The sequence below is a fragment of the Carlito syrichta genome, unplaced genomic scaffold, assembly GCF_000164805.1.
Source record: "Carlito syrichta isolate Samal-C Ts95f unplaced genomic scaffold, Tarsius_syrichta-2.0.1 Scaffold302462, whole genome shotgun sequence".
In the NCBI taxonomy this organism is placed as follows: Eukaryota; Metazoa; Chordata; class Mammalia; order Primates; family Tarsiidae; genus Carlito; species Carlito syrichta.
In genome coordinates, this window is record NW_007246558.1 from 117795 (window position 1) to 135011 (window position 17217).

Consider the following 17217-nt stretch of genomic DNA (forward strand, 5'->3'; position numbering starts at 1 on the left):
ATGGTATGGTCCAGAGAAACTGGCCATGTGGATATGTCATAGAGTATCACATAGGCCCACTGTAATGATGATATTGTATCTGGTGAGATGCATAAACTCCTGAAGGTAAAAAACAAAAACAAAAGACCTGTTTTATCACCCACAGGGCTCTGCCACATCAGTGAATGGATCTAGTTGTCTGCAGCATACCATGATATCCCTATAAAAATAAAGAACAGATTATTGCATCTCTCATTTCCTATATTTAATAAGGAAGAACAATCCCAGATAGACCATTTGAGGACTACCCTAAAGACTCTGTGTTTTCTCTGGAAGAAGCATATTCTATGCCATTTTGGGGTGACATGAGAGGTGCTCAGTTTTAAGGTGAGTTTTGAGTAAGGAAAGGCTCTGGAGCATCAGTGGCCCTGGTGCTTCGGCCATATGATCCTGTGTACTCTGTGGTAGTGCAAAGTACGAGGTGGTGTTTACAACAAGTCTGAAAGGAGAATTATAGCATAGTCCCTTAGGGCTCTGGAATAGACATGGCTTCTGCAGTAGAAAAATCTCTCTAAAAACAGGCTTTGTTATGTTACAGGGCCCTGGTAGAGACAGAGTGCCTGATCAAGGGATGCCAATTGTTCTGGGTAGCCAGAATTGCTCTCTTCATGACCTGGGTCCTGTCAGATCCATCAAATCATAGGGTTTGGTGGACCTGGTAGCAATCTATCATAAGAAGGAAGTGGTACATTTGGAATCAGGTATGAGCTAAACCAGATGGATCATGTCAGCTTCATGTGCCGGATACCCATGTCATCCAACACTGTCACAGTGGTGTCTCTCCTCCTAATACCTATGGCTACATGGTGAGCTAAAGACCATGTGAACTCCATCTAGCTATCATTTCCATCAATAGCCCAACTTGCCAGTCACAAGACCAACAAAGCTTAGCCCCCATGATGGCACACTCTTTCAAGAAGACTGACTTGGAGACAATGATCATTATATGACACTATGTTATTTGTGGGTCAAATATGCAAATCCAGAAACAAATGGGGAGGAGTTAGAGTGGCTCTGCATATCATCATTCCTAGTGACCCGCTCAAGGGATTTTTCACTTCCTGTGAAAAAATTTGCTCTGTGGCTTTAAAGATCTTGTTTTTCAGAAAGGGAACACTTCCATCAGGGTTCCTTTAAGTTTTAAGCTACAGTGCTGCCTGAACACTTTGGGATCCTCATAACGAGAAACCAGTAGGCAAGAAAGGAGTTACTATAGTTACTATTGTGGCATGGATAATTGTCCCTTATCATCAGAAGGAGGCAGGATTGTTGTCATGCAACTGTACAGAAAAAAACATGTTTGGCACTTAGGTGATTCATGTGGGTATGTCTCTTGGTCTCATCTTCTCAATCTTGGGCCTAAGTGGACATATGCAATAGCTACAGCCTAAGAGGGTTAATGTTTTTGTCATCCAACCGTATAAGTTATTTTAAACCAGGAGAGATGCTGGCTAAGAATAAGGGAATTATAGAATGGGTAATATAGTAGGGAGATAATACTAATGAAAACTCTGAGCCAGACTCGGTGGCTCAGCCTGTAATCCCAGCGCTTTGGGAGGCTGAGGTGAGTGGATTGCCTGAGCCCATGGGTTCGAGACCCACCTGGGAAAGTGAGACCTCATCTCTACAATAAATAAAAAAATTAACTGGGCATGATAGTGCACGCCTGTAGTTCTAGCTACTTGGAAGGCTGAGGTGGAAGGATCGCCGGAGCCCAGCAGGTCGAGGCTGCGGTGGCCGGGAGCAGCCACCGCACTCCAGTCTGGGCGACTGAGTCAAAAAAATCAAAAAAAAAAAAACCCACCAAAACTCTGAAATCAGTTTCAGAGATGGTGGCTATAATTATTTCCCTTAATCTTTCTCTCATAAATTTCTTGAAGGAAAGAGACCAACCAGAATCTTGGAAGCTCTGTTTCAAGATGTTATTATATGAAGAAAGTAGATCTAATAAGCATAAGATGGAACTGTAGTAGATTCTGTACTGTGCTTCCCAGATCTCTTCTAAAGGACGGAGGCACTGATTCTCTTAGATGCTGGTATTGTTAGTAGCAGATGGTCCTCAGCCAAGTTGCTCTTTGGAATTGTCCTCAACCAAAGCAAACAACCTTCGCAAGGTCATACCCCTTGTGGGGAAATTCTGCATCTAATGACTGGTCAGTGTGCAGCTATTGAAGGGTAATTTCTTTCCAGTGCAACTCTTGGATTTGTCTGAAGTCTTTGTTGCCAATGTATTGCAGTTCAACTTCCTTCTCTAATCAAGTCTACCTCCTTCACTTCTTAAAGGTGAAGATGATTTGGGGGACACATTAATATAATTTGTACATATATATTGTTGTCTCTGGGTCTGTTTTCTGAAGAATTTAACCTAAGACAATATACACATCCAATAAATATGAGATTTCTCAGGTAAATACTCAGCAGTTTAAAACAAAATAAACTCTTCAGTGATTTTTTGGTGGATATTGTATTAAGAATTGTACTTGCAGTATCTCAAGTAATTCTCAGACAATTTTTGTGAGATTGCCACTGTAATTATCCCCATTTTGCAGATGAATAAAATGAAAAGTTAATTACATTTCAAATGTCTTATTATAAATCAGGGGAGAAAGAGAAATAAAATATCTTGAATTCAGGCCTAGTCGAAAACCATCCTGTTATTTTATGGGTAGAGTCCTTAAACTTTAGTGATATGAGCCTGGTTCTAGAAATTTCAACCAGTCCATTATAGAGCAGTAAGAAATGAATTAAGACCTAATTAATTACCCCTTAAGAATTTATGGCTGATTTATGGAGAACTTTGGTTTGATGATAACAAATCTCAATTACCCCAAACCTACAAAATTATCTAATACTTAAATGATTTTATGTGACACGCTATATACAGTTTTCTCTTCAACTAATTAACATTTATTTTTCAGAGAAACTGTAGAACCATCATTTTAAAGTTGAGGATATCATAAAGAATATTTCATTCAAATCTCTATTATATCTGAACTTTTAAAGGGCAGAGACCATATCCACCCAAATGAGGATAGTGCCAAGAACTTAGTTTTGTTGACTCACTGTTGAACCCCTGATGAGCTTCACAGATGTTAACTAACTCATTCAAGGTTGTATAGCATATTGGTGGTGATGGAACATTGAATCTAGTTTTATAATCATTACTTTTTCTGAGATCTTTCCTCTACATTTACTGAATCTCTCTTGGTTCACTGAGAGATTGACAAAAAATGTAAAAATTCTTAAGATATAAGCTCTATATTAACACTATTCATGTGAAAATGTCTGTTTTCATCTTCAGTTAATGGAATTTCATGAGGCAAATAGATGAGTAGAGATTTTTGGGTAAGTGCAAGAAGGTATTTCAGGTACCTTCAAAATACCATGTTCCTCATGTATGATTTCTTCAACTAGTTTACCTATAAAAATTACCATGTGTGTTTGTGATACTGATAGTCTTGGGGGAAGAGCAAGGTCAAAAGGTCCAATATGTCACTCTGATCTTTTGCTGAGGGAAGGTTTGAGCTGTTGTTCTTTTGATCTACTGCCACATATATGCCAAGTCCATGTTTCTGTGAGCTGCTTTCAGTTGATGTGTGAGAATGGTGAGAATTTTAAGATAGGCTTATTTTTGGCAATATTCAAAACTTTTTTTCAGCATGGTACTTTGGCTTTTGGACATTCCATTAGGCTTTTTTTAAAAAATTGCTCTGCAGTTGAAGGCCCTTCTTGCTAAACCCTTATTTCTTTTTCTCCTTCTGTAACTGTCAGAACTGCATCATATTCTGAAGACATGCTGTCAAGTTCCTTTCTAATAAATATGTTGTGCTCTTAACCCTGTCTTGATACCTACTTCTCAGAAGACTCAAACAAATGTGTTAGTGAGAGTGATCCAAAACAGTAGATGGTAAGGAAGAACTGGAGTTAGCCAACTCACTTCCTCGTAGGCAAAGAGAACACCATCCCCATCCTGAGTAGTGGACTTGGCATGGATGCCCCTGGTACAAGCTGGTATCCTAATTGCAAAAGATTTCACTGATGAGACTTAGGGAAATGTCCTGGTGGTAGGAGATGCCATTGCAGGTGTGATGGTTTAGTCATTTGAAAGATATGAGAGAAGACAGTGGGGCTGACTGATTACTGCTAAATTTTATTGAAGCCCTGAAAAAGGATAATGAGAAATTGAGGGCTATGGGACAATAACTGTGGAAATAGGAGAGGAACTGATGAAGTAAGTAGGTAAGAATCATAGACATAAAACCAAATGCAGGTTTATCAGCCACATCATGACACTTTGTGCCAAACTTAGCAATAAGTTTTCATTTAATTAAAATCTATCTATCTATCTATCTATCTATCTATCTATCTATCTATCTATCTATCTATCTACATACACAGATACTCCCTGACTTATACTGAGGTTATGTTCTGCTAAACCATTGTAAGTGGAAAATATCATATGCTGAAAATGCATTTGATACAACTAATCTACTAAACATCATAACTGAGCCTTGCCTACCTTAAACATACTCAGGGCACTTACATTAGCTTAAAGTTAGGCAAAATCACCTAATACAAAGTCTATTTTATAGTAAAGTGTGGAATAGCTTATGTAATTTACTAAACACTGTACTGAAATTGAAACACAGAACAGTTGCATGGGTACTAAAAGTAGTACAGTTTCTTTTCTTTCTTTCTTTTTTTTTGAGTTGGAGTCTCACTCTGTAGCCCAGACTGGAGTGCAGTGGCACGCTCACAGTCACTGCAGCATTGACCTGCTGGGTTCAGGGGATACTTCCACTTCAGCCTTCTAAGTAGCTGGAACCACAAGCATGCACTACCATGCCTGGCAAATTTTATTTATGTAGAGACAAGGTCTCGCCATGTTGCCAAGGCTGGTCTTGAACCCCTGGGCTCAGGTAATCCTCTCGCCTCAGCCTCCCAAAGTGCTGGGATTAAAGGCATGAGCCACCAAGCCTGGCAGTAGTACAGTTTCTACTGAATACATACCATTTTTGCACCATCATAAAGTGGAAAAATCATAAGTTGAACTATCTTAAGTGGGGAAATTATGTATGTATGTGTATATGTATATATGTATGAGTATATATACATACATACACACATATATATATATTTTTTTTATAGAAAGTAGGATTTATTGAGAGGACAGAAAGGCTCCCACATTGGGAGGAGACCTGAAGGGGTTGCCCCACATACATATATTTTAACATATGAAGGGAACCTAGAAATTATTTATAAAAAATTGTGTATTTATTCTTACATGTTTAAACTTCAGTCACCTTCAAAGTATTTTCCATTTGACTCAATACACCTGTTGAGTCACTTTTTCCACTGCTCAAAACAGTTTTTTGTGAGGGGCCAACCCCTGCAGGTTTTGGGGAGTCCCTGGAAAGATGTGGCGGCATAGGCAAAACTAGAAGGGATAGATAATAAAAGAAAGAAAGAGACTGGACTCTGTCTAGTGCAGAAGACATTTAATGGGACGAACTGTAAGTCTTTTATCCCAAATTTTCACAGGTTAAATCACAAGACTTTCATGTGAACACAAAGCCAGGTGGATGAGGGGCACCCCCTCACCCCCAGGTGTTTCCTTAAGCATGAGGAAGGACAATTCCAAAATTATCTCACTGTTCCTTATGCTTGGTTAATGTTCCTCAAAAGCAATACAACAATTCTAATATAATATTCTAATAATCAATAACTTTTAAAGCTTATGCATACACAACACTTAATGACTAACTTAAATCCTAATACCTTTCTATTTTGTGCTAATTTTGCCTACACTATAGAAACTCTTAATTATAGCTCAAACCAGTTCCTAAAGAATGTGGCCCCGTCCAAAGATCACGCTGGGCCATTTCTAGGAACAACTGATTACAATCTCTTAACAAAATGGCTATTCTAATATCCTATATATCTATCTCAATTTCTATAAAAGTTTCTAATTCCTAATCCTAATATATAAAGCTGATCATCAGTAATAAACCTTCTAAAAATAAAACCCAAATATAAACTGTAAATTGTGTTAAGGCCAAAACCACAATAGTAGAAAATGGGAACAATGAAATTTCTAAAGTTAGCTATATTCTTATTAAACCTCAAAATATCATGTATGATCATGCTTGAACTAACATAATTCCCTGACGTAGCATGACCTATTCTACAATACTTTCTATGAGTAAAATAAATTCAATTTCTATAATAAGTAGAAAAACCCTACACTAACTGTATCTAAAACCGGTTTAAAAGAATGCAGCCCAGTCCAAAGTACACGCTGTGCCCTTAGGAATGTGGCCCACTCCAAAGTACATGCTGGGCCATTTCTGGTAACTCTAGATAATCATCTATACCATCTAAAACTGAAAACAGCTTTCCATATGTATATACTAATTCTACAAATATACTTTTAAATCTTATAAAGAAGCTTGTACCATATAGAAGGCTCCCAAATGTGACCTGAGTTTGGATTATATCTAATACCTAAACCAAAACCGCAGTTCATGGGAAACAGGAATAATGAGTTTCTAGAGTGAGCCATGCCTGTCATAGTCACAGAGCCTTCAGCTTAGGTAGGCAGAGATCCTTTTGGCTAAATAGAAAAAGGGAGGAGGGAATGGGGTCAATAGCTCCCGAACGCATTCTAGTGGTCTCGGGGTCCACGGCCCACCTGATCCCTAACGTTCTGGTGGGCCTCCGTGGCTGGTTCCCAACATCTCCCCCTTTTTTATTTTATTGTCATGAAACCATAAAACACAGTGTTGAGCTGAGAAATACTTCTCTTCAGTACTCTGCAAAGTTCCTTCTAATGGGATGTGCTAAATACCAAACAAGGGAAGAGGAAATGGGCCAACAGCTCCTGAACACATCCTAGTGGTCTCAGGGTCCACAGCCCACCTTGATCTTTAACATTCAGGTGGGCCTCCGTGGCTGGCTCCCAACAGTTTTTGAACTTGTCAATTTTTAATGCGTTTTAGTACTTCTCCCACTTTTTGTTTCACCTCCTTCATACTGGCCAAACGTTTTCCTTTGAGGACTTTTTTCATCTGGAGTAACAAAAAAAAGTTGCTTAGGGCAAGATCGGGTGAATAGGGAGGGTGGGGCATGGGAGTCATGTCATTTTTTGGTCAAAAACTGGTGAACATTCAGCATGTAGTGGGCAGGTGTGTTCAGAGATCACCCATCATGAAATGGGCAAATGCATTGAAAGAATTTCTAAAAAAAAAGAAAAGTGCTGAGGCCTAATGCAGCCTTTTACAACGTTAGCTGGTTCACTGATGCTGATGGTTTCTAGAACACTTACCTAAGGAGGAAGCCTATATTACAAGGGACTCGCCTTTCAAAAGATAATTTCATTGTTTTTGGGTGTGCCCTTGTACACACACACACACACACACACTTTTGGATGTAAGATTGAGGCTAATGTTTTAAAAGAAGAAATGGACATTTCTAAATTACACGTGTTTTTTTTTAGACAGAAAATTTAGTTCACTCAATGGTGAATTACATTTTTTTTCAAATCTTAAAATGCAAAGTTGGCATCACTAATGGAATTCATCTATATTTTCAATTTACATAGTATTTTTCCTCCAAACAATTCAAAGCCTGTATGGACAACTTAGAAAAGCATGGTTCACTTTGCTTGAAAGCTTTGTTAGAAAAACCTGCTGATAATTATGGTATGGTTGTGATAAAATGGGTGTTGCAGAAGTGCTAAGTTTGGTATAAGAAGCTAAACCAAGGACAGTTTAGCTGATGGATTTTTTCTCCCCTATTTTTATTCTGTTTTCCTTTGATTGAATAATTTCTCTCTCTCTCTCTCTCTCTTTCTTTCCTATCCATTGTCTAGATTGAGCAAAGGATATTTTCTCCAAACTTGATTGCTCATGTTACTGAATTATTTTTTCAACTGCCTGAAAACAGTTTCTCCTTTGTTTTGGAGACAACTCCTTTTATGTCATATCTTTAGTTCTGAGATCACTGATTTGAAATTTTTCTAAGTGGTGACTCATAGATCTTATTTTTTATTTAATGTCTTTTGACATTTTTAAATTTTGCTCTAAATAATTAAATAAAATGCAATTCCCTTATTTTCCTACAGAAACATTCCACAAAATCCTAAGTACAAAGAGTGCCATTTGAAGTCATTGCTGCATGAGTGAGTTATCATTAATAATTATAGGAAGTTAAAGATTTGGTTAATGTAAGAATATTGGGAATATATTCTGGTTCATACTCATTCTTTTGTCAATGAAAAATTTAAGCCTAGGTATGTTAAGACTTTTGATTAATGTTAATCAAGAACAAAAAATAAAATTTTGCCATTTGGAATTTGAAGCTTATGCTTTTCAACAGAAATATAATACAAAATTACAGGTAAATTGGAGGAATAAGCTATAATATTCCGTACCTCTGTAGTATGACTATAGCTAGCAATGATATATTATAGAGTTTCAAATAGCTAGAAAGATAATGAATGTTCTCAACATAAAGAAATTACAAATGTTTGTGATGATGGGTATGTTATTACCTTGGACTAACCAACATACATTATATGAATTGAAGCCTCACTAGCTACCCCATGAATATGTACAATTATTACCTATCAATTTAAAAATTAAATTAAATTTTAAAAATTTATAATTAAAACAATAGAAATATAAGTTTAATATATTCCATAACTTTCTGTTCTTTTAGAAAAATCAGTTTGGAATTCTGTACTTTTTAACTAACCCTATTTGATGATATGAAAAAGAATTATTAGGGTAACACTGAAGACTATCTAGGAGAATAAATAGCAGATGACACCCCACCACCCAAGGCACAGCTGCCTGGGGAGGAGGTGGTTAGGAGATATGGACTGGGGAGAATGATGGCTTTTTTTGTGTACAGAACTTGTCCAAATTGCTACAGTTTCAACTATATAAAAGATTTATGTTGTCATTATTGTTTTGCAGGTCATGATGAAAAAATATCAAGAGAAGCAGTGTGAAAGCAGGACCACCAGACACAAAAATAAACAAATGTAGTCACAGGTAGTATCGTTTTGTGCACTTGTTCTTCCTCCTCCAAAGCACTGCTCAGACTTTGTTTATCTGCTGGCTTGTCAGTCCCTGGGAATGTTTGACTTTTCCTCTCTTTCCTTTCCACGTCTTTTTTTTTAAAGTATACATTTTTTATTTTAAAATTGTGGGGTACAGTTAAGGGTTAGGTATACAAATATGCATTGTGCAGGTACCCTTGTTGATGAGGTGTGCCTCCCACCCCATCCCTAGACAGGTATCGACTACCACTGATCCCACCTCCCTTTCCCTCCCTGCCCCTCCCCCTAGTTTCTTGCCACTGCCAATCCTTTTCTTATAGTATTACGATAGTTGTTCAAGGTCCACTTATGAGTGAGAACATGTGATACTCAGATCTTTGTTTCTGTGAGAGATCACTCAGTATTATAAACTCTAGGTCCATCCAGGTTGCTGTGAAATTCATGATTTTGTTCTTTTTTATGACTGCGTAATATTCCATTGTATATATGTACCACATTTTTAAAATTCAGTCCTCTTTTGATGGACAGCATGGTTGGTTCCATGATCTAGCTATTGTGAACAATGCTGCAATAAACATACATGTGCAGGTATCTTTTTTAGAGTGATTTGAATTCTTCAGGGTATATTCCCAGTAGGGGGATTGTGGGGTCATATGAAGGTCGATTTTTAGAGCTTTTAGGAATCATCGCACTGATTTCTACAGAGGCTGCAAACTTTTAAATGAAAAGTGCCCATATTGTACTTGGTTATTATGTATATTAAGTTCTTTATTTATTTATTTTGTTTTATTTTAAAGATGTGTGGTACAATTCAAGATTAGGTATACAAGTGGACATTGTACAGGTAAAGTTTGGGCCTCCCTTATTTCCCACTTTACCTGGTTTGACATCAGGTACCTTTATTGATGTTGTGTCTCCTCCCTGCCCCCTGGCAGTATCCCACTACTGCCAATCCCTTTCTTATAGTATTATGTAAATTTTCAGAGTCCACTTATGAGTGAGAACATGTGATACTCTGTTCTTTGTTTCTGTGATAGATCACTGAGTATTATAGACTCTAAATCCATCCAAGTTGTTGTGAATTCCATATGTCTATCCTTCTTTATGGTGGTACAATAGTCTATCAAGTATGTGCCACATTTAAAAAATCCAGTCCAGTTTTGATGGGCAGCAAGATTGGTTCCATGTTTTTGCTATTGTGAATAGTGTTGCAATAAACATGCATGTGCTGGTATCTTTTTTGTAGAATGATTTGAGTTCTGCTGGGTATATTCCCAGTAGGGGGGGATTGCTAGATTATATGGAAGGTCAATTTCTAGTTCTTTTGGAAATTGCCACACAGTGTAGAAGCATTCTCTTTTCTCTGCATCCTCGCTGGCATCTGTTTTATTTGTTTATTTATTTGTTTGTTTAATTTTTTTTTTTGAGTTGACGTCTCACTCTGTTGCCCAGACTGGAGTGTAGTGGCATGCTCATGGCCACTGCAGCATTAATCTGCTGGGCTCAGGCAATCCTCCTAGCTTAGTCTTCCAAGTAGCTAGAACTACAGGTGCGTGCTACCACACCCAGAAAATTTCTTTAAAAAATTTTTTTTATTTATTGTGGAGACAAGTTCTCACCAAGTAGACCAGGCTGGTCTCAAACCTCTTGGCTTAGCCAATTCTCTCACCTCAGCCTCCCAAAGTGCTGGGATTACAGGATTGAGCCACCATGCCTAGCCTTGCCTTTTTTATTAACGAAGGCCATTCTTACTGGGTTTAGTTGGTATCTCAATGTAGTTTTGATTTGCATTCTCTGATGATTATGAGACTGAGCAACTTTTCATGTGTCTGTTTCCTGTCTGCCTGTAAATCTTCTTTTGAGAAGTGTCTATTCATGTCTTTTGCCCACTTTATTAAGCTCTTTAAATATAGAGCTGGGATCAGCAGCCAACCAAATCTAGTCTGTGGGCTGCTTTTGTAAGTAAAGTTTTTTAGGAACACAGCCATTCCATTTATTTAAGTAATATCTATGACTTCCAGAGTTGGGTAGTTGTAGCAAGGATACACGACCTGCGAAGCCTAAACTATGCACCATATGGTTGTCTACAAAACTGTTTGCTGAACTTTGATATACAAAGTCCTTTCTATGCCTTTTTAGCTGAACATTGACTTGTTGAAGAAATTACATTATTTTCCTGTAGAGTGACTCACATCATTACTTTGCCTTTTTGTGTTTTTTTTTAATGTTTAACTTATGTCTCCATCTCCTTGTTTCTAAAACCAGAAGTTAGTTTTAAAATCATAATTAGATTAATCAACCTTTTTTTATCTATAAATTTTCTTGTTATCCCAAAAGCCTCCTTCTGTCCTTATTTAATCAGGCAAAAATTGCTTAAAAGAGGAATCAAAATAAAAATAGTTAATATTTATTTTATTGCATGCTTATCATTTGGCAAATGTACTTGTCAAGGCTGAACACACAATACTGATGCAAAGGGGAATCTATTACATAGATGAAGGGAGACATTAGGTTTATTCATGTAGTAGAAATAAAAGAATTAAGAAATCCAGGAGGAGGTGGCCATTCAGTAAAACCTTGAAGAATAACAAACACATAAATAAATAAATAAATAAATAAATAAATAAATAAATAAATGGAGGGGACAATTGCAGGATGTTCGTATTCTTGTCATTTCAAACAAAGATGCTTTCCAAACACAGTGGGAATTTAACCAAGATAAATTAGGGTTTCAATAAAGACCAAGAGATAGAAATACATTTATGTCCTTTGGTTGTTCTGACAAAGAGGCCCCGTGTTGGCTAGTCTTTGTCTAATCCTCACCTTTCTGAACCTAGTCATTAATTTTCTGCCCTGCTCTCTGCTATAGGAGACTGACTTCTATCACTCAGCTCCCTTGTCATCTGGCTTTTCACTGAATTTGGTCAATGGAAGTCATTCCCAGGAGATCTGTGGGTGTTGGTAGAGAAGGAGTAATCGGGTCGGGCTATTTACTCTTTATAATTCCATGAGTATAGGCTAGAAGTTTACATCAGTCAGGTGCCTGGGGGGTTTTATTTTAAGAAGAGGTGATATTTAGAAATGTGAGCAAGAATAAAACGAATTCAGAAAGAATGGGGAAAACACCCCTGGACTAGCAGCAACTTGAAGCAGTCTCAGCTCTGAAAAAGGAAGGATGGGCGCTGGAGCTGTGGAAGAAGGCAGTGCTAGGTGGGAGATAGGGAGAGGCCAGGCAAGGATACTTGTGATTTTACACAATGCATGATTGTCTGATGATCAGAGGAGTCTGCTAAGAAATTTTCTGCTACGGAGGTCTTACATAGTATCTAGTACAATACAGTGCCCCATACAGAAATTTCTCCTTCAATGTTGAATTTAACCAGTCTAGTTTGATCACCAAGCTCATGGTTTTTTTCTGTTAAATAGCTATCTTGGGTAACCAGGTCTCTTTAAGTTTATCAGTCCCCTTTTATCCCCAGAGAAGCTGAGAAATAATATAATGCAACCAAGTCTGCCAAGTTCTCTTCCCTTTCCTGAGGCAAAAGTGTCAGACTCCAGCTTACAAGGGAAAATTGTCATACCAGTGAGTGACTATTTGGAGTCTGCAGAAACACTTCAAATATCTCTGAAAAAAATCAGAAAGAAATACCTGATTACCTTGAGCCAAGAGCAGAGAAGACACTTGCATTGGAAACAAATCCAATAGATCTGCTGGTCAGCAATTAATCAAGGCTCTTTTAATTTCATTTAATAATTATCAATTAAGTAATCCCATGGGCAAAGCTGGTGCTTGGCCCTGAGAGAGAGAAAACCACAAACAAATGTTTACATGACACCTAGTTCCCACACACAAGGGAATTTTAAATGGACAATTGATTTTCTTAAATAAGCAAATACCTGAAGAGGAGACATGAAATACTACTTTTAAATGGTAAGGCAGCTTTTTCTTTAGGTAACAGTCCAAATTTTCCTTTGACATATACCTCTGTCACTATTTTTTTAAGACAATACACAATTGTTTGTAAATATGAAAATATAAAAGCAATTTAAATAGCCCCAATATAAGAAATGTTTCAGCCGGGGCTCAGTGGCTCATGCCTGTAATCCCAGCACTTTAGGAGATGGTAGAGTGAGAGGATTACCTGAGCTCAGGAGTTCGAGACCAGCCTGAGCAACATGGTGAGACCCTGTCTCTACAATAAATAAAAAAATCAGTCAGGCATGGTGGCACATGCCCATGGTTCCAGCTACTTGGAAGGCTGAGGTAGAAGGATCATCTGAGTCCAGCAGGTTGAAGCTGCGGTGGCCGTGAGTATGCCATTGCACTCCAGCCTGAGTGACAGAGTGAGACTCCAACTCAAAAAAAAAAAAGAAAGAAATGTGCCATATATAATATATATATATACACATATTTATAATATCCTATGAGATTAAAAATATTTATTAAAAAGAAGGTGGCACGTGTGTATATATATATACTAACATGTAAAATATTCCAACTATATCTTCATATTGTTAGATCAAAGAAACACACACAAAAGCATGTGTAAAAAATTATTTTCGTCATCCTGCCCTCTTTTGTTTCCTCCAGTGCCCAAAATTCATTAGATAGGCACAAACAGGGATTAATGGTCGTCCAGTAGGTGGGATATTTGCCACATAAAGGAAACTGAGAAAATAAACAAATATATTGAAGATAATGGTAGCCAGGTTTCTCACTGACTGAGAAAAAAGGTATAAATATGGAAAAAGGAAAGCTAGAATGAAGTTGATGGTACTGGGTTTGAATTGAAGCTAATGGTATAAATTAATGGTTTTTAATTTATATAAAGACACAGAAATAGACATAAATATAGATTTTTAAAGTATACTTACCTACATGTAATTCCTTACTGTGTCCATTGAAAGGCCTGGAAACAACAATACCTCAGTAGCCACAATCACCCCTAGGATCCATATCTTAGTTTCTAAATATCATACTTTATCAAAAACCATAAATTCTTGAAGAAATGGCTGACTGTAGGGTTAGGTTAGGAGCAGTACAAAATAAGTCTAGCTGTACTAAAAAGTCAGAAGTATTCAAAAAATGATAAGAACATTTCAAAAGGACATCAAAATCTGCCTAAAGGAGCTCTACTGGCTAGAATATGAAAAAATCTGGGCATGAAAATAAGCTAGAAATGGATTATAACTCATTGATAAAAATAGTAATATATGGGTTCACATTGATATAAACAAATTGAATAAATAAATGGGAAGATAAGAGAGCTATTCTTTGCAGGAGATATCAACTAATTTTGTACTAGGAATGATGGAATAAGAAAAATTACCATTTAGCCACTGTCAAAATAATATAATTCATACTAGAAATACCAACAGATGCTAAAACTAGTGAATGACATTGGGATGAGAGACAAGATATTTACACACTCTCAAAATATCTCTCCAGAAAAATACTTACTAATTACAGAGAAAAAATAACCCCATTAGTGGAGAAACCTGGCAAACACCATCTTGATCAATTAATGATAAATGTGAATCAGTAAAGAGACAGATTGACTTCATGAGACAACTGAAAGGGTGCAATGAACACACAGCTTTGCAACTATGATATTCCTGACCAAAAAAAAAAATGTAGAACCTAGGTCCGATCATGAGGAAATACCACTCATACTCAAATTAAGTAATATTCTACAAAGTGATAGATCTATTATTAATTATATTAACAATACAATCCTCAAACATATCAAGGTCATAAAAGCCAAGGAGAGCCTAATTGAAGAAGATTCCAGAGACCTGACCACTGAGACAATGCCTGATCTTGTTGCTAGGAATTATATCACTGGGACAATTGATAGCCTGATCAGGTCTCTGAGTCAGGAGTGTAGAGGAGTTCTGTGCTGTTCTTGCAACCTTTTTTTTTTTTTTAAATAAATGGTTTCAGAATAAAATGGTTTAAAAAGTAGACATGCAAACATATTTCTGTGTTTACATTTTACAGCATTTTAAAGGCACATATGTTACATAATTTAAATCAAAATGTTCTACTAAATAATATTGAAATGTATGCACACATGTGTGGATGCATATAGGCAGAAAGGCTTTTCTGGAGAGATGTAATAACAAACTATTAAATTATTAAGAAAGATAACTGTGGCTATCTCTATTTTCAAGCTAAACTTTAAAATAGCATGTATTAATATATAAGCTGAATAATTCAAAATAAAAATAATTTTTAAAGGTGCAAAGATTTTAATTTCAGAAAAAGAACAATAAAGAGAGGCTACATGTTTAGAAAGAGTGGGAAAGTGGTGGTAGCCTACAGGGCATGTCAGGGATGAATTAATCCTTGAAGTAGCAGGAGGTGATGGAGAAGTAGCTGCCCAAGAAGTCTGAAGATTAGATCCCTTCTTTTCAGACAGGAGATCAGAGTTAGAGCCAGGAACTCACCTGGCGGAGGGTTCTTCTATGTTCTTTGCACCGACCAACTGAATGAATGTGTGGACTAGATGCTTCACACCAATCTAACTCTCATTCCAGTTGTCAAAATATACCAGGAAGTAATTGGCCATCATATCTGTTATTGTAGCAACACAGATGAATGCAGGATTATTTTTGTCTACAGTCTCAAGCTTCAAACCAACTCAAAAGTCTTGGGGATTACTGTTATATTCTGATTTTCTTTGTTTTTTATTTTTTTGGAGAGATGACGTCTCACTATGTTGTCCAGGCTTGTCTTGAACTCCTGAGTTCAAGCATTCCTCCAGCCTCAGTCTCCCAAAGTGCTAGGATTACAGGTATGAGCCACCATGCCTGGCCTATATTCTGATTTTCAAATAATAACATAGGACTAGCTTGAACTTTACATGCCTTAAGACAGATCTGCCAGGCATGTAAATCTCCTTTTGAAGGATGGGGTTTACGGCCAATTTTCTCACACCACCCAACTGGGTGAATTTCCAGAGTACCTGCATTTACCCAGAAGTCATAACAATCAAGGTATTCATCAAAGTGAAACTTTACCTGGTATACACAAACCTCGGTCACATTAGGATGCTGTATGCAGATTGATGCTCAGGGTCCATGCCTTTTCTAGTTTTGTGCCAACTTTGAATCTACTTTTGCTATATGAAAAGAACTGATACTCCTTGAACAGCTTCATGAGCACTGCCACCACTTTATTCTCCAGGTAGGATGAACAGCTCCATACTTTCTTTTCTTTAGGAGGCAAACCTTGCTTTAATGCAGCAAAATTACCTTGTTTTTCCTTTGGGCTTTCTGCAAAACCCTCAGGATTCTTCCTTCTTGTTTTTTCTCCATGTCATTATCTCTCTCTTCTCTATCCTCCTTGGGGTCAGTTTTCAGAGATAATTTTTTATTTTTCTTCTCACTACACTTGGGATTTTCTTCATCACTGTGTTATCTTAGGTCCCTTTCTTCTTTCTAATCTTTGTCTGTGATATGCTGAGCACAATTCTGGCTGCAATAGTTTCCTCCAGAAACATACTCTTCCATACTGCCATACCTACAACAGTCTCACAGAATCGAGGACTGGATCCTTCAACCTGAAAGCCATTCCAGTCTTCTTTGAAAAGACTTCCTGAACACTTGGTACCATCCAAGTGGTGGTAACAGTTGCCTTATTTCTTTTTCTTTTTTTCTTTAACATTTTAAATCTTACTTTCATCTGTGTTAACTCCCAGAGTTCCAAACTCATTTACTTAGACCTTTAAGTCACTTCCTGGTAATTCACCCACTCCATCTTTCCAGTTTATAACACTGAATACTTCAAATTCTTGACCACCTGTGCTAGAGGCAGATTCAGTCATGATTTATTTTTTAACCTTGGGGCAATGAAGAAAGAACTGTTTGGTGGTCTTCACAATTGTTGTAGACTCCCCATTTCTATCTTCATATCTCCTTCTCTGGCTCTGGCTTTTTTTCTGCCCCCTTCTTTCTCTTTTTAACACTCTAATAATTACACTGGGCATGATGGAACAATCCATAATAATATTCCTATTTTAAGGTAGCCGAATAGTCACTTTAATTATATCTGCAAACTTCATTCCCTTTTGCCATTTAACTAAACATATTCACAGGTTCTGGAATTTAGG

The 17217-nt window shown here is 37.1% G+C and overlaps 1 pseudogene; it reads right to left on the bottom strand.

The window, feature by feature from the left end:
* Nucleotides 1–16932, bottom strand: part of LOC103259088 — a 116759-nt pseudogene extending 99827 nt beyond the window's left edge.
* Between the last annotated feature and the right edge of the window lie 285 nt (nucleotides 16933–17217).